The sequence below is a fragment of the Bombus impatiens genome, unplaced genomic scaffold, assembly GCF_000188095.3.
Source record: "Bombus impatiens unplaced genomic scaffold, BIMP_2.2 scf_0133, whole genome shotgun sequence".
Classification (NCBI taxonomy): domain Eukaryota; kingdom Metazoa; phylum Arthropoda; class Insecta; order Hymenoptera; family Apidae; genus Bombus; species Bombus impatiens.
In genome coordinates, this window is record NT_176552.1 from 473985 (window position 1) to 493009 (window position 19025).

At 38.0% G+C, this 19025-nt stretch overlaps 2 protein-coding genes across 4 annotated transcripts in view; one reads left to right on the plus strand and one right to left on the minus strand.

The window, feature by feature from the left end:
* LOC100747517 (pre-piRNA 3'-exonuclease trimmer) overlaps positions 1 to 2213 on the minus strand; it is a 111419-nt gene extending 109206 nt beyond the window's left edge. Inside the window, exons 1-2 of the mRNA XM_033318999.1 lie at positions 2077 to 2213; positions 616 to 663 (exon numbers count right to left, since the gene is read on the minus strand). The gene's annotated coding sequence lies outside the window, so the exon portion shown is untranslated. The remainder of the gene's footprint in view (positions 1 to 615; positions 664 to 2076) is intronic.
* Positions 1 to 19025, plus strand: part of LOC100741492 (chondroadherin-like protein) — a 174458-nt gene that overhangs the window by 24002 nt on the left and 131431 nt on the right. Inside the window, exon 2 of one of the 3 annotated variants that reach the window (XM_012381483.3) lies at positions 3751 to 3883. The exons of the other annotated variants lie outside the window; for them this stretch is intronic. The gene's annotated coding sequence lies outside the window, so the exon portion shown is untranslated. The remainder of the gene's footprint in view (positions 1 to 3750; positions 3884 to 19025) is intronic. 3 annotated transcript variants of the gene reach the window in all.

The following is a 19025-nucleotide window of genomic DNA, read 5'->3' on the forward strand; positions in this document are numbered from 1 at the left end:
TTTTTTTTTTTTTTTTTTTTTAGAGATAACCCGTTACGCTTGTAATCGTTTAATATTTCGGTGGTTCTAGATATATAGGAGAGATATAATAACGTTTTACTCGAATATAGCGGTTAAATTAAAGTAGTAGAAGTTTGGAGAAATTATGCAGAAATTTTGCTAATTAAGAAAATATTCTCATGTTCTACTTCGTTTGCCTTATGTGCTGTCGCGTTATGTAAATTTACCTTTATCCACTGTATTATTCCGCTACATTTTTTATGCACATACGTCATACGTTTGTTTGAAAGTATTTATTGGAACGAGAGAAAATAAATCTACATATGAACCGTTCAGAGGCCACATTGATCAGCTCCATAAGTTGAAAAGTGTAACTCGAAAAGTACAGAAGACTGGTGATACCACAGGCATTGTCCATTTGTATATTTACCTTGGGCTTTACCATTGTTTATGATTTATGACAATGAATTCACAAGAATCTTTGAGAAATAAATAGTTTCTTTGAGAACTAAATATTAATCCTGCACTTATGTAATGAAATGAATGAAAAATGGAGTTGACCAGTTTAGTTCCTAAAAGGTCCATATATATGAAAAGTATGTTTGGTTCACTCACATTTTGTAGAATATAACCTCGTTGTGACTGCATCCATTCGGCAATATCCTGTAATAAATACAAAAATAGTTTATTAAATATAAACCAAATGATGGTGACAAGAATGCAATTCTTCTGCGATCCAGCAAACAGTTGAAGAGAATTATATTTTACACAAAGCTTTTGTAGAATTACAATTGCCACAAAAGTAGGATCAAGTCTATTGTTATGGATCAGGGAGAAATCAAAATTCCCGGGGGCAGTTGTTGGATTTTCAAGCAGCAGGCAGCGTTGCATCTACACAACACTCGCGTAACAGCGCTAAAAGACCAATAGATTTAAAAAAGGCCATCTGCTTCTAGAACGACGAAATAATGACCCAGCAGAAATGAGGATCTTTAGGTGCAAGGCTATCCGCGACAATAACTCTATTACATTGACCAGACATTTTCTGTGAAATGTTGTCGCCACTTAACGAACTAAGAAAGAATATTAGCCATTTTTTAATACGAAATTTCGAAAGCGATTGATCTTTCTTAAAATTCGATAAGAAAAATTGGAAGGTTTGTAAGACGCAATTAGACGCGTATAATTTAACAACTGCATACGAGCATTGTTTGATTTTACTCAATTAGAACGTTTTTGAACGTTCCTGTAGCATTAATAAAGTTTATAGTTGCTAACGAACTATTACATAAAACCGAGCATACGTATGAATCATGAAGAAAAATAAGCCCATCAAACAGTAATCTGAATATGATAATATTTCTCGGAGAAAATTGGTCACGGTCTCGTTTAATAGCCACATAAATTATTTCTTTTCTACCCACAAAATGGCTGCCGATAACGTCGACTTTATAAATTTTCTTTTATGTATCTTTGATCGAAACTTCAGAAGTTTTGAACGTCATTTCTTCCCGTCTGCGCGCCTGTAAACTTCCTTATATACAACGGTGTTTGTTCGACGTAAGAGTTTAAACACCTAATTTCATTATCGAACAATTTTTCACGTTGAAATATTCACGCGCATATACGGTACGTTGGGATCAAAGATAACAAATTCAATATTTCAAAATACAATGACTCGTAAAAGTATTTGAGCGGTTAGAAAACATATTACTAAAACATTTTCAAATTTTATTGGTACAGTAATGAAGTATGTCTGTCGTGATCATATCGATAAAATTTATAACCATTTCGAAAATATAATATGTGTAGAAGCTACAAGATAAATGATTTCGTAATATATTTACGAAAGTACCTTCTACGAGCAACCGTATTTATCATAGCTATTAATGAAGAAAAATTGTATTTGAAATACACGCACGCATTCACATATATCTTTGTAATGAAATTATTAACTGTCATTCTGGCGAATACACGAAACCAATCAAATGTTTCATTTGTCAAAATTGTAATTCGTCAAAACATATAACCACAAACCACGGGATAACATAAAATGATGGATAAAAATCTGGTTACCTTATGCGATGGACGAGGAGTACACGATATTTGCTAACAATAATTTCATCAAACAATCATCCGAACATGCGTAAACTATTCGAACTCGTGAACTATGCACGACGCATTTACTATACCTTACATGACTAGTTCGTTTAGCAATATATTTCCCATGATTCCCTTGGCATGTCGGTCGATATCAGCGCCACTTGTTCGCAAAAATCGATATTGGAACGCGATCAGTCATACGTCATACAGCATCGTTCTTGTTGCGCAGTTTCCATCTCGATAGATTTGTGTTTATCAGTCGCAATTTGTATCGTGTCTTGCTACCGTTCGAACGAGAGACAAACGATTTAACGAGTAAGTGATAACACGTGCATACCGCTCGAAATGCCAAACAACGACGACATCAGGAATGGAGTGGGCTGAATTCATCCGACTTTCATATATGCCACGTAAGTGAGTCAAGTTTTAAAAAATAGATAAGTTTTCTAGCTTTTCATGCATATAAATTAATGTATTTATTCGAATACAATGCAATCGGCGTGGAGCGATTCAGAACGCGAGCATTTATGGGAATGTTAGGTTAAAAATAAACAACCAATATACGTCTAATGCGTAATACAAACGACAGAGATTATGAATTCTGTTCACTTCTCAAACACTATTCGTTCTTTGAATGTAAAAACAAAACAATACGAAGAAAAGAATCATAACAAACGCTGGGTTATTCATAGAATTCTTCAGTGACAACCATCACTTGGTTTGAAATGTTTATCCCTCAAAAAATGTCTGTTATTACATGTTTTGAAACGTGCTTGAATACGTGAAACGTACAAACTTTGATTTTTTGCTAGTTGTACGACTGCGTCGTTATATTGTTTTCGTCTAAATACCTATGTATGAATGTAAATAAACACGCGTCTTCTGTTCGCTGGAACATTCAGAAAATATGAGCTACTTACAAAGAGAGATAATCCACTGGATTGCGTTCGGAGAAGGATGTTTTAAAAAGGAACGGAGCGTACGAAGAATGAAACACTGAAGGAAATCACGTTGGGGGGAAAGCGAATATGAGAAAATGGTACCGAAAAGACTAACGTATTGATTCGTTTGCAATATTTTTCCCATGATTCCCTTGGCGCATCGACCGATATCAGCGCCACTTGTTCGCAAAGATTGATATTCAAACGCGTGAGTACGTGATCCGTCATACTATGGGAACGTCGTTCTCGATATATGTAAATGTGAAACAAGTGCAACATATTCTAATTCCACTGTAATTATTGTAAATATCATGGTAGGTAGCACGTAACGTAATAGAACTATTTCTATGAAGATCGAATTAAATTATAATTAATTACTTTGAAAAATTGATCACAAAGATTACATGTCGTGAATCAACGATTAATCCTAACTGTCATGGCGTCGATATGTCAGGAGTGCCATAAAATTTCAAATATTTATACGTGTATACTACAACGGGTTACTTGTTTGCTACCACTTCTTGTAAATTGCTTTTCTGACTTGAACTTTATCAAAATCGATAGTTTCATACACGAGGGTGAATATTGATAGATTAAAAGAAATATAACCTTTTTTTATATAATTTCAAAAACATCTATCTTTCAGTATACCTACGTACATGTATCATGAACGCTATTTCTTATTTATAATCTTCCATATGTTTAGGTGTTTCATTGACTCGATGAGAAGTAAACTGGTTCCGCGACAAATCGTCTAGGCAGTGCTTTCCTGGGCACATCTCATATTCTCATGCGACACATCATACGCAAAGTTACTTTACACATCACTGTCTTCATCAGTAAGTACCATCATGCATTCCATACTTTCTGTTAACAAATTATTTCCAATATTTATTGCTGTAACGGAAATGTACGAATTATAATCCTGTAGCGTGTATCGTGTAACGGAAATGCTGAAATTATCAGTTGACAAAAATTAAATGAGAAAATCAGTTTAAAATTTGCATATATTCGTTCAATTAATACGAGCGTAACATGATTTGCTTTAAATTAACGGTGTTACACTAGCGTTACCTGATCGAATTGGCAATTTATCAAACCATTGGAAAGTTACAGCGGAATATTATAGGGAATTTATAATAATGAGATAAACATTAACATTATGATGCTATATAAGTAGGAAAATATACCTTACTTTATATTGTGTTCTTGAATATTTAACGTTTAATAACATGAACATGGAATAAGCCTGAGGAACATCAGATATGTTAAAATACACGTTTGTATAATAAAGCATGCTTCAAAAGTAAGTACATAGATACATAATATTGCAGCATAGAAAATTATAGAGTATTATACGGTATTAAAATACTTTGCTCGAAGGAAACTACAGTTAATCAATTAACTAGTCAGTAATCAGCAGTATGAATTTTTGTTCTTTTTACAAACAATTTTAGTAACGTATATATGTATCAATGAAATTAGTCGTTCGCATATTAATGCTTTCATTATTATTCGCATCGTTATTATTCGCACAATAATTTCGTTGAATAATCACGCCCTTGTTTCATGAGGCAGGAAACTGATTGTGCTAGATCGAACATGAAACTAGATGAAAATTTATTTCAGGTGACAATTATATATATATACATAACCAATACTTAACATTTTTCTATTGGTTGCAAAGTGGCGAATGCATTCAATGCAAATAACGGGATTTAACAATTTCATTTAAAAATACCGATTTTGTGCTAATAATAAAAACAGCATATCTCATGATGATCTTCTATAATGAAATGTCCATCACGTTTATGCAGTTTAACATTTACGATATCTATTCGATATGAAAGCTAAGAAGAATCTAAGCTCAGGAGACTAGGGATAAAATACCCCAAAACACGACCATCACAGACCATCTCGGGGTCATTATTTCTAGCTACTTGCCACGTATGATGGATAGACTATCGGTTTATCGATCGACCCATGCATTATTGTTTAATAATTCCTGGTCTTTTCCGCGGTCAAAAATAATATTTCACAGTTAAAATAGGCGACAGACATCGAAGTTCCAGATTCGTATATATTTACGTCTCGGACATTCATTTTTCATAGCTGTGCTATTACGGTTCCGAGGGAATCTCATTTTATCAAAAATTGTACGAAGCTGATGCTATTTGTTAGTTTTTCCATTATTAGAATTTACTTTTCGCCAGGATAGGATTCGAAAGTTATAAATTCGTTCACTGAGTATTTTACGCCGGCTAGAATTATTTTATTTCCCGGTTTCGTGAGCAGAGTTAATCATTAATCAGTGATGAGTGAACACGGAACCGGTGATTAGACGGTCTGAATGGACGATTACATTTGAGAACGGGACTAGGAACCGATAAAATTTCTCGTGCCTGCAACGAGCGCAATTATCTTCGGACATCCTGCAATCGAAATATCGATTTACGCTTTTAAGTAAAAGCCGTGAGTCATGCTGTTGGTGTCTTTCTCGCCGAGACTCTTGACGTCAAGCACACTCGCTCGTCGAGCGGCTATGAAACAGCAATGGATGTCTTGTGCATGTAAGTGGCCGCATCTCGCAAGATAGAAAAATGTGCAAAAAGAAAGAAGTTATAAGCCGCAGGGAACCAGGTAAAACGAAATTGCGCCGTTTTATTCTTACCACAGTTGTGGCTCTGTGTTGGGGAGTTGCAGATAAACCTCACCCACCACACGTGACGTCCAAATATCGCGAAATGTCATTTTCATTTAATCCGGGCAAGCTTCCAGGAAATACATCTCCGGATTGAATAACGAAGGAACACGTTCCTTTCAATCTCAAATTGGTTCGATCGTATTGTTGGGAAATTTTCTACACACTTGTAGATACACGTTGAATATGTATTATATATTACGTTTTCCTTATGCAATATTATTATTATTATTTTTTTTTTTTTTACAACTTTTATTCCACGATATTAATTTTATAAATCAGCTTCTTCTTTCTTTCTTCGTAACGAATCGATATACATACTTGACTCCTCAGCAACTTCCACGTTCATCACTTTTTCATTCTTGCCTATTCTTTCCTCCGACATAGTTCAGAACTGGATTAGTAAGCTTTGTGGCGTACGTTTCAACCCCTCCTCTTTCTCCTGATCATAGACATACGGTAAAATCGATATCGTGCTTTGTCTTCTTCAACCCCATTCGATGGTAACGTGTTAACATTCGGTCGGACTATACCCGAGCATTGACGTAACCGTTACGATATGTCGATATCCCGTCAGCTACTCGGCGAATCGTATTCTTATCTCCTAGTTCGATCCTATCGCCTCGAATTCCCTTCGAATCCGAAGGCCAATCCTGTCGATTACCTCTGCACGATTATTCCTCGTCGTGTTTTCCTCTAACGATCGTACTTATAGTATTCTCGGGATCGGCGTACACTACCACGAAACACAATATTTCCTGGAGACAATCGCGTGTGTACGACTACCGGTAGTTTATTCACGAGCAGCCTTTTCAACCTATATATGCAAGTAAGCAGGTATGCACGGGTTAGGAAACACCAAGAAAAGCAATACACGCGACCAGAATAACTTCGCACCTCGACCGCTGAGCCTAAAACTGGACCAACAGGGTCTAGAAAACCACTGTTACTCCAACTTTTCTATTTAGGCAAACTGATTTATGGGTCAATTATCGACCCTCCGCTGAGAACAGATAACTTAACTCTGTCTTCCTTGGAGAGTTCCTATTCCTTTTCCCCCAGGTTCTTTTCTCTTTTTTACGATATTAGTTTTTATATGTTTTGCGGACGAGTGCCACTCGAGTTTAATTCTCTGAGTGATCGTATCGTTAATGAATGGTATGTGTGGTTTATTGATGTTTGAGTAGGTATTTTTTGCTTCGTGACCATATACTCTCGACGATGCTTTGGTGGTATAGTGGAAAGGTTCTTGATAACACGTTACGACATAGTTATTTGATAGGTGTATTACTGACCGTTCTCGTATCTCGTTTTTCTGGTCACGAATTTCCTTAACCAGGTGGAAAAAATATCAGAGATTCGGAGATGACAAAGAGATGGTAACGATTTTTCATGGCAAAGCCGTGTTTTACAAATCGCCGTAAGGAAACGTGTTCTGCGTTCAATTATCTTGAAATATCCAAACACGCGCCAAGGAAACGCATTTACACAGCTTTAATGCTTAATCATTTTCCATTCATCTATTTTCCTCTTCTTTCCATCCACAGTCTCGATACGGTTATTTTAACGAACGTTCGCGAGACCGACGATTCTTCTAGAAAGGTTTTAACGATTATTGTCGAGGGACAAAGGCAAACCTGTTAAACGTCTACATTTTATTTCACCGATCTTTAATTTTTAACGTTTCCCGTTACGGATAATAGACAGATTTGCGTGATTTCTCATTAACGTTATGAAAATTTAAGATTCGTTTAAAGCGTTTCGATATTAAAAATATATTAAACTATAGGACGGATTTAAATTAAGAATTCTCGGAAACTTCAAACAGCTCTCGTAACACGTTTTCACGAAAAACCATTTTTTCTATCGTATACGCCGGGAAATGTATTCGAACGTATCGCAAAGCTGGGATTCGTTATCATTCGAATAACGATAATCAGAAGCGGGTGTCGCGAGAACGAATAAAAAGAGGGGAAAGGGAACGGAAATATTTTCCTTTTGCATGCTAAATTTTGACATAAAATGCAAATTTCTTGGATCTCTGTGCGCGCGGTAGACACTCGACGTTCGAATCACGTGTGAATATTTCCGAGGTATAAGGCTGTCTCGTCCTTCTCTCTTCCAGTGAATCTAGGCCAGGTCTAGATCGACGAATCTCACTCGTATAAATACACCTGTCCGTGTTTTCGTTATTAATACCCCGATCTCTGTACGAAATTCGGTTTTGCACGCGTCGTATGACTAATTTAAATGTTCAAGTATCCTCGTCTACGGCTCGCGGTAACATATTTAATTTCCAACGCGAGTGCATAAAGTTCTTCTCAGCGTAGTAAATGAAATAAGAAGAAAATATTTGTGTGGACGGAGATGAAAAATTGGAGAGGAAATTTCGTCTCACGTGTCGATAAAAGTTTTCAATTTAAAAGCAAGTGGCAAATGAAAGCCACGCTTTTCGAAACGAATAAAGGTCCCGCTTCGAGCTCGGTACGTTTAAACGCGTACCGATTGACTTCGTGTTTGTAATTGTAAGTGTAATTTTATCTGGCTTCCGTGTACCGGTCGGCAGAGACTTATTTTCACGCATCCACGTCACGCTATTCTCTATTCCCATCTTGAGAATGACTATTTCCAACTACTAGCTCCATTGTATAGCCACGTTCGGTCGAACTTTCACCGTAAACTCATCTTTTTCGAAATCTAAAGTTTCGAACTTTCAATGAAACTGTTGGCGCTGACGTATCCACCAACGTGTTCTGTGTTTTAAAAGCTCAGCCTGTGAACTTGCCCGCAATTCTCTCTCCATCCTCGGATTCGTCCTACGAATTTATCCTGTAACTCGAGAAAAGTTGGTTAAAATTTCGTTTTTAGCAGAGAGGCGGATTCCAGCTCGAAGTTGATAATACCCGAGATAATATATAGCTTTCTTTGGACGAAAAGAAAGTTACAAAACCGGGAATATTTCTTCGTGCAATGCTTTTCACACGACTGTAGGTTTTAATTTTGCTCGCGTCGTCATTTATGAAACTAGCAGTCGTCTTCGAATATTTATTTCTTTATTTTAATCTTCCCTCGAACGAAATATCAATGAGAGCAAAAGTATGTAAGTAGCTTTCGTTTGAAGCGTCACGTATAGAACCACAGCGATAGAATTCCATCGAACAGACTGTAAACTGCATTGGCATATGTTCCGTAAGAGAAATACGCGGTCTTTTACCCGATGCGTTTACCAACGAAACAAGATTTCTTTTTCAAGTAGATTCCTTCATCCGACTTTCATCGGCAAAACTTTCATCATCTCGCGGCGTGCATACAGTCTGCCAGTGAATCAATCGAATACGTCAGATACAAGAAAATATTACCAACTCTCCGACTGATTAAATGTTGTTCACCCAATACGAAGTATCTCGCGCGTTCAAGGTGGCATACATTGATGGAATGGTTGAAAATTGAAGCAAATGTCATAAGCCAAAATGAAATTGCTTTCTATGTTCTATATATATGTTCTATATATATATATATGTATGTGTTATTTGTATAGATCTGTTACATCCCCTGTGTTGTTGCAACATTGTCGAAAGACTGAAGGCGCTATAGAAAAATGCTATGGAATATGGATGAGATATATCTCGAGGCACTTTCCGATATTATCACGAATTTGAAAATACCTGAGGGAATCGAAACATCGTGGAAATGCTGTTAAACGGTGCAACCTATTCGAGATTCGAAAATATCGTGGGACAATTTATTGCGAAAAGTATGAAAATTCTTTGAAACGTTTCATCGCATTATTGCAGTTTTAATTTATACTTCATAACAATTTGCTAGTTGCCTGAACATTATGTATCCCTAGAGACATTGTTGCAAAAATTAAACGATGCGCGTGCTTGCTTCATGCCATGCTCCCAACATTGTTTCGTCTCATAATGATGACCCAGGAGACACTGAACCACCTTCGCGACATTATAATGTAATATTGAGAAAAGTAGTCTACGTACTGTTTCGCGACATTGTTTCCTTGCTCAAACACATAAAAATCTTTAAACAGCCTAGAGATACTTTTCGCAATATGACTGTAAATATGAACGGATAGGTTAAAGGTTTTATTAAAATTAAGTATTTCAACTGAAAGCCTGTTTCTATCTCGTTGATAGAAGGAGAGATCGTAGGCCCTGGGATTTTTCTCAAAAACAAAATTTCCTGCGGCTAACGAATTAAAAAGATTTTACTACTGTCGTTCGGTTAAAGTTGCCTTTCGTTCGAACAGCGAATAGTCACTGGCTCGTATTTGCATCGCAATGTAACGAAATGAATATCCGTAGGGACGACGTTGCAAAAATTAAATAACTTTTAATGATATCTACGCGTTTTTTTCCTATTGAATTGCAAAATTACATTCGTGCCGTTACTCGGTTAGCTACTGAGCCGCTTTGAATGCATAAAAGTCCAGGAGACAGAAAGCTTAAATAGAAGAAGCCCTTCGTAATGCAATAAACGTGTTTAAAACTAATTTAAGTTACACAGAAACGAACTTCCTTTTTGCACCTTAATACTTATAAGCTCTTTGACTTGTCCCTCTTTACTGTCTCTTCTTTGTCTTTGTATAATTAATTCATCCGCTGTTTATACGCTTTAAAATCGTTACTCCCACGTGTATATATATATATATATATATACATACATACGATATACATAGAGTGGTTCATCAAAGTGTTTAAACAGTTACAAATATATCAATGAATGTACTATGTACGTTATACGGAACACATTGAAATTTCATTAACACTGCAATGACACCTGATTAGCATGATTGTATTAGTTAAAATTTCAAACCAATCTGAAAATGTATATAGAAGTTGTAAGATAATAATTGAAAACGTATATTTCGCGGCTATTATCAACATATTTGAAGAGTTAATATTTGAACTATCTTTGGCGCATATGTCGAAGACCATTATTCTCACGTTGTATACTAAATAGATTCTATGTTTGCAGTAAATATCTCGTAACTTCCATATACATTGCCAGATTCCTTTCACATTTTACCGGTATAATCAGCACGGTCGTGTGTCGCTACGATGCTAATGAAATTTCAAAACATTTTCCATAACACGAGTAATATATTTGCAAATATTTTTTACGCCAAACTCTTACGAGTTCTTTTAGATTTTATTCGAAGCAAAGATTTGATTAACGCGATACAATTATTCCATCGGATGTTTGCGTTCAACGTCGACGTCGACGAGATACGATAATTTCATTAAGACGCGAATTCAGTACGGTTCGAAAGAGGAGTCTCGTTTATAAACGGAAAAGGAAGAGAGAAACGAGCGTAAGGGAACGTGCTGGGAACAAACGAGGAAATTGAAAACATTCTCGAAGACAAGTCTTTTAGAAATTCCCATTTTATTCGTCGGTGGTTCTCCCCCCCCCCCTCCCCAGCATCTCCTACAGTCCCATCTTACCTCTTTAACTTCTCGTCTATCTATTTACCTGTATTCCTTAGTCTGAGGAAGGAAAAGATGCTCGTTCGTCGGTTTACCTGAAACTGAAACAAGCTGCGCCTGACACAGCTCCGTTTGCGCTATATAGACCATTCTTCTTTATATTTACATTACGTCTATGGTACTTCTACCTTGTTGTTTTACCTCTGTCCACTCTCCTTTATTAATCATAGCGGTACGTACGTGTAAAGTAATTTGGGAAAATACATTTTCGGACGACAAAATCTGCTAAAAATCGACAAGAAAACTTTACGAAGATTTGCTAAATATTACTTTTGCTATTCTGCCTCCCTTCTTTTTCTTTTTGAGAATCACGAACAATGCGTTATTGGATATATTTTCCATATGAATGTTGCCATCTTTGCTACTCGAATCTTCTTTTCCTTCATCTTAAAGTCGTCTTTTTCTTAAAAAGTTACACGTTAAAGTTCTACGATTAATTGCACTAATTTATTCCTTCCCGGGAATTATTACCAAAGCGTCACGGATCACCAAAGTCCTGAGTATCGTAGTTTCAATATTCTTTTTTCTTTCGAAGTCGTTAAGAGTGAGCCACATGGAACTTTTCTCGGTATTAATTCTAATGAGAAACGACGCGGTAGTTTATCTAGTTAAGCGAGTTGAATGATTTGAAAAATATTTAGACTCAGACAGAAGATTAAGTTCGTCTCACGACACTCGGAAAGGTGCTCCCTTAAAGAATGCAAAGCTAAATCACGCAAGATTTCCCAGGAGTGTGATTTGTCTTGAGTCCGCGAGATAGTTTGCTCCACTAGTGCCACAAACCACACTTCCACGGAGTTCCTAACCATTTATTACCATGCCAGATTTTAGTTCCCAGTCAGCCAAAATATTTTCGATGATTTACCTTCGAAAAATAACTGACCCGACAGCGAAAAAAAATCACAAATATTTTCTCTTTGCCTTTCGATAGCTTATTCCTAATCTATAATTCGTCTGATCATTTTAATGAATCGATTATTATTTTAACGGGATGATTTTAATAGATTAGATAGAGCTATAGATTGGGCAATCGTTAAAAATATTTAGGAATACATTTTGGTCTCGTTTATACAACAATTCACAATTTTGTCTGTGTATATGTTTATGCTACCAGCAAAGATGGACACGATACGCGGTGTAATAAATATCTGATAAGAATCGAAAGAAAAATTTGGATTTTCTATAAGACAACGTCAAACGATATTCCAAGGGATATTTAACGATATCGTCTACAAGCTATATACGTTTTCTGCTTTATAAGCAACAAATTTAAAGATTGTTCATCTGAAGATACATTCTTCGACCGTATTTCCCCGCTTACACTTGTTTTGTAGGTGAAATTGTTTTCGGACTTAGCCTGATGTATTACCCTTTCTTGCGCGGCCGCGTCCTCCTTTTCCTTTTATTTTTCCAGCAGAATTCAGGAGATATATGGCTGTCGGAGTAAAAGCCAGATCGTACGGGTGTGCGTTGCTTTTAAACGAGCCCGTGGATACTACGATACGTAGCCCGATCTTTGACTGGATCGCGAACTATCGCATTTTCGAGTATTTATTTTCCTAGCGAATTCTCGAATGGATTTTTAACCTACTTCGATGGAACGTACAAACTATGAAATAGTATAATACACAGCCGAAGATTTTGCAGCGAAATTTATTATTCGTAAGGAACTTTCGAATACTTTCTTTCGAACCATTTGCTATAGAACCATATGAAATATGGTGGACATAACAGTGATATGTGAGTTGCGGTATGGTGAAAAATGGCAGGAGGTTATTTTTCCAGCAGGCATTTTTCTCTCGAAATAAATCGAAATTTCGAAAATTCGCGGAGTACGTGTGTCGCTGTATGTTATTTACGGAAAGTGCCATTCCGTTATTTTCATCCGTCGTTGCGTCATGTAGAAATTTCACTTTTTAACTGCAGCATGTTATACGCGTTTGGCAAATTTTCGTTGGAAAATTGGAAAATGCATGTAAATGCAAATGATCGTGTCCGAATTATTACTGAATACGCGAGCAACGTCATGTATACATATACGGGAATTATTTATCGTGTTACGAGTAATATTATACAACGTTGTTTCGTATTATCGGCTACGAAGTTCTACTCGAGTCGAGATCTCTCAGCCCTCGGAAAAACGGTTTCTCCGTGATTTTCGTCTCGTGTCTGAGTTCGCTTTGTATTCTCCTTTCCGTTTGGGCGATCGATCCATCTCGTCTCTCCTCGTCCTTGTTTTTCTTGTAAATATTACTTTATACACGAGAGTGCTTTCGGTTAACAGCTTTCCGTAAGGACGAGCAAAGTTTTCTTCACGGTCGAAAAACGGTGAGATCATTTTCCTCGCTGGAGTGGGCCAAACTATTTCTTACCGGTTGTTGTTTTCAATGTCGATGTCGGAATACGTTAACTGGAAATCTGGGAAAGTCCGCTCGTTCGTTTCCTTCACACCCTCGCAAAGGATCTGTCCTTTGAGAGGTTCCGTGACACGTCCAACAACTAAGCGTGACGTTCGCGAAGCTAAAAGTATCCTGCTGCCTGGATTATGCACCCTAAAATTTCCAGCTATAACCTACATTCTCTACACGTGTCCGAACTTTCCCATTCTACAACAGTTTTTATATCACTCTGTGGGATTTACTCCGCTTGTTGAATCGGTCGATGTATATTTGAGGTTAATCGCTGAGTACAACGCTGGAAAAAATGCAAAAAAAGGCACAGAGAAACCACAATGGAAGCTTAATTGCAATGGAGTTTTTTGCCATTTTCTTTTATAAAACAACACGCCTACTATCGTCGACTAAACGCCCTACAAATTCTAAAGTCGTGAAACGTGGTTTCCTATTGCGATTTGCCTCATAGTGGCCCGTACGAGTGTTCGAATACTCGCCATAGAAAATTTTTATGAACATATTATGTATGTTATATTTGCAAAAAGGGAAATATATATATATTAACAAATTCGTTTCAAGTTTTATCGATACAATACTCGGCAAGTATCAATGAAACTACTAAATGTTTCGTAGAACACATACCATATATTCGTAAAAGATTTCTAAAAGCATAGACTGTTTTGGTGAACCATCGCTCTCAGTTGGCACCGCATCGATTTTCAGAACGGACATAATCGTAGGGAAACGAAGGTAACGAAGGTCAGAGCGAGACGCATGCTAAAGAGGGTAACTATGCTTGAACTTTTTATAGCGTGATGTAACAAGAAGCACGGGGGTTGGAGTGGCGGTGAAATTTACCCAAAGTTATTATCCTTCTTTTCGCTCTTTCAACGGACCAGTTCTAAAAAAGTCTCATTTTGCATTCTGTTTCGTAGCCGCCGCGATTTCTCGGCAAATTTTTCTTCCTCTTCCCTCTCCCCCTCCCCACCATCGCCCCTCTTTCCACGTTTACTTTGCTCTTTTACACCCCTAAACATATTAGAGTTTCCTCGTCCTTTTATATTTTTCGTCCCTCGCGTGGTCCTATTTGTTTGTCCGAAAAGGTGCTTTTAAATTTGAGCACAGAGTTGCAGGAAATTTGATGAAAATACCGTACGCATTCGACGAATATCTACTTTAAAATTCTATCAGTTTTTCCTATTATATTTTAAACGTTTCAGGCCCGTCCTGCAATAATTACCACTCATCAATTATCCACGATTGTACTAACGTTCAATAATAAATCAAGTTGCATTAAACCGAATATACGCGCAGTAGAACCAGAGATTAAATTGTTAGTCTAGAATAGTTAAAAAGTATACGTACAGTTACCTATTTTTATTTCATCCAAGGTCATCCTTAATTCATACAAATTTACGTCATTAAACTTTGTGTATATATATGTATGTGTGTTAATAATATCAAAAATAAAAAGAAAAGATCTATTAATCACGACGCGACTGCCTTAAACGATCGCATTTAATGTTATCTTCGTGCAGCTGTTGAAAACGACAGAGTTAGTTTGTGCAGTGAAATGATAAGATCCTCCGTGTACATTCGATAATTTTTGTTAGTTTACAAAAATTTAATGTAATTAGGGGTTATAAGCTCGAGATAAGAGATTTCATGATATATGCAGTTTCGTATTAGCGTAAGCATAGCACGCCTACGCTAACCCATTAGAAGGTTGAATCGTTAAGGTAAAACTGGCGATAACGTGACGATCCTGAAATCACACTCCTGAAATACTCTAGGCCAGCCAGTTGACCCGAGCACCAAGCGTAACACCTCTTGAAGAAATGTCACGTAATAACGAAGTCGTTGAAGCGAAACGGCTGGATCTCGTACGCGTTTCGTGACATTTTGCTGGCTGGAAATACACGGCTCCCTTTCGGCTTGCAACGTTCGAATTGGGTCATTCACTCGCATCGATCCTCAATCGTCGTCCAACAAGCTCGTCGAGGAGTCCCGTTCGACCATTTCTCACGACTTAGACACAAATTCTTCCGATTTTCTCTAACTAGACCACGAGATCTCTCTCGATAGTGCAAATAAAAGAGTAGGGATTATTTTAAAATAAATCTCTTGCGTTTTAAGGATGTAGAGATGCTGGAGTACGATAAGACTAATTTACATATTTGATGCGGTAAGAAGATTGTAACGATAGTTAAATTATAATTTTTTTCCTTCTTTTTTTTAGCTGAAAGCGAGAGATATAGCGATAACGAGAGTTTCGAAAGAATTAGAAAAAAAATTACAAATTATAAAGTTACGTACTTAAAGAAATTACGTTTGTTTAAAAATCCAACGTTTTAGTATATGACGCTTTCTCTACCGTACAAAGAATCCAGCGAAATAATAAATTAATTTCCTCGTACGTCTCGAAGATCACCTAACTTTTCTAAATTTAAAATAAACATACCTAAGTACCGTCGCAAGACTTTCGAACGGCAGTGTACATACGCTGTAGAAGAAAAACGAGAGGCATCAAGATGTTTGCCAGTAATACGGTTAATAGGACGTAGGAGCGAGCTCTTACCGGCCGATAAAAAGAACGACATTTCTTCTATTGCTCGTTAGCAGAGAGGATCGGTATCGCGGGTACTGTTTGCAGTGTCGATCGATGTTGGTTAACCGCGTCGTCACCGACGTCAGTTTGACAAAGTGGTCGCCGGAAAAAGCGTATTCGCAGCGTGATACTCTCTCTTATCGCGATCGAGGAACGAGCGTGCAACTTACCTACCGCGACAAAAATTGCCAGTCGCAGGGTCAACGGGATGCAAATAAATGCTCGACGAGAGTCTTGATAAATTGTTTCAGCGATGGGGTTTTTCTGGTTCGACAAGTCGTGGGAACTGGCGTGGAGAAAAAGCAAGTGGAAAAGAAAATGTTGGAACTGGGGTCAATAAGAGTCGCGCCGAGTCTTCGGTAACGAGATCCAGTGACACAAGAAAGGAATACTTGCTTCTGAAAGGATGCTTGTCGGTAGTGTGAAGATGATAGGATTTTATCGAGCGAGTCAAGAGTGTTTGTAAATAGAACGATAGATGATGGTTCTTGGTCTAGGATGTTAGATGCACGAAGGAAGAGTGTTTGGCCAATGCTTGAGAATATACTATGAACGAAGGACGCATGGCTATCCAATATTTTAGACGCATTTTTAAGATAACTTTGACGAGTGGCTAGAAATAGAGAAAGACCAAATAGGTATAAAGTAAAAATCGTCTGATTTTAATATCGAAACGTACGACCAATGTTCAACACCTTAGAAAATAAATCATCGAGCTGGATAAAGTTGATCGGTTTAACCTACGTTTGTCCCGTGTATTTCCCCTATTTTGATTTGATAGAGGTTTCACGTTTAGTTGTAGGTGGTTCTACCGTTAAAAAGAATATCTATAAATCTCTGCGCTGTTTGCCAGATCTCGCTATTAACCGCATCAACCGCTACAATATCCTTTGCAGCAAACCGATCGATCTATTAACCGAGCAAATCGCATCTGCGAGTTTACGCAGAGCCGAAAACAGGAACGAAAGACTGGAAGGAAAAAGAACGAAGGGAAGAGGAGGAACGATTTGTCGCGAGCAAGGAGATCTCGTCATTTTCATACCGACTCGACGTTACTATCGGGGTTAGTGATCGCAAGTAGCCGACCTCAGCCGATACAGGGCAGAACGAGAGCGACAGAGATGGTGCGGCGGTGAGAAAGAGAGAGAGAGAGAGAGGGTAAGAGAGGGAGGTTGCATCGAAGCGTAGAGAACAGGCGGAGCGAGAGAGGCGAGCAGGACGAGTGGGAAAAGGGGCGAGCCAACTAGCTAGAGAGACGAAGAACACGGCTGGGAAAATCGATAGAACGAGGGTCGCGTACGCGCCGTTGGAAAATGAAGGCGCAAAAGTTTTGGCTATAAAATCACGCCTGTATCAGGTTCAGACAGTTCGTAGCGGTCGTCGCTGGCCACGTTCAGTCTTCGGCCGTTGTTACCAACCTACAGAACAGGCTTATCCACCGACGAAATCAGAAAATGCGCTTGAGCCGACTCCAGACTGTAAAAACGACGATAAGATCAGCCACTTGATCCTGTTACGAGGCCAGCAACTTTTCCGTGGCGATGCCGTCGTTATAAAGTCTCCCCAAACTATAAGGGACATCTCCATCCGAGGATCTTCCTCTGCTTCTACCTCTACTTCTTTTTCCTTTCCATCTTCTACGATCAACTTCTCGACTCCCTGACTTTGGGGATGAATTCCCCAACTATATCTTGTTCCCGACGTCGCGTTGCCTTTATGATTGTTCGGAACCTGCTTCCACACCAAGTAGTTGCAAACTGATACCTTTCACACTGTTATCTCTCGATTCGACGCCGATACCGCGATCCGTCAAAGGGCGATAGGATTCTGTCGCTTTTATATCTTCCAATGCATTTTCTAATTAATCGTGCGGACAACTTCCTAATTTTTTAAGACGAATAGTTTCCTGTTATTTATTATTCCCTCTGTTTCAAGTCCTTCGAGTTCTCTGGATTCTCGCGATTCTTGTTTCCGCGTCGATATCAGATCTATGGAATATCCAGTCGATCCAAATCGTCGCGTCGTATGCGATTCGAGTTATAAAAGCGAAGGTAAGATTCTCGCTTAATCCCGTTTGGAGGGTGCCATGAGACAAGAACGTGGGCAGGCGAGATGGGATTGTTTCGAGGTGATCTGGTATTCCGCCTTTGTGGCGAAGTTTCTTGCGTTTACGAAAGGGATTCCGCTTAAACCCCGCGTATCTTGCCACGTATCTGGTCGTTTGGTAGTAAAGATTAATCGATGCAATAAACGTGCATAGAACAGCCAGCAAAATACACGAAAATAAATAGACTGTATTTACTCGACTACGTGATTGTTCGTTTGCAAATCCATAATTAAATTCTCATTGACAGAGATGCATCTTTGAAAATAACGATATTTGAAGCCCATTGCCGGTCTGCTTTAATTTTCTCATCATTTTATACGGATATCGGACAACGTCTCTGTTTCACCATATCGACAGTTTTACCCGTCTGAAGATAGATCGAGGAAGTAGTATATATGCTAAGAAAATTTCGAATTATCAGGCAGCCAGAGAAAATAAGACAACACGCTTCCCTTCCATTTAGCGGTTGATATATGGGCGACGCCTCGTGGATATAACACATCCCTCGACTCTGGTCTCTAGTGAATTTCGCACGCTGGCTTCCGTAGAACGCTTCGGTTAGATGCTCCGATTCTCCGGCCTCACCTCGTTGTTTGATAAATATTTTTCATTTAACTCACGGTTACCGCGCTAATAAAAACTTATGACTATACCAAGCATCCTTTCTT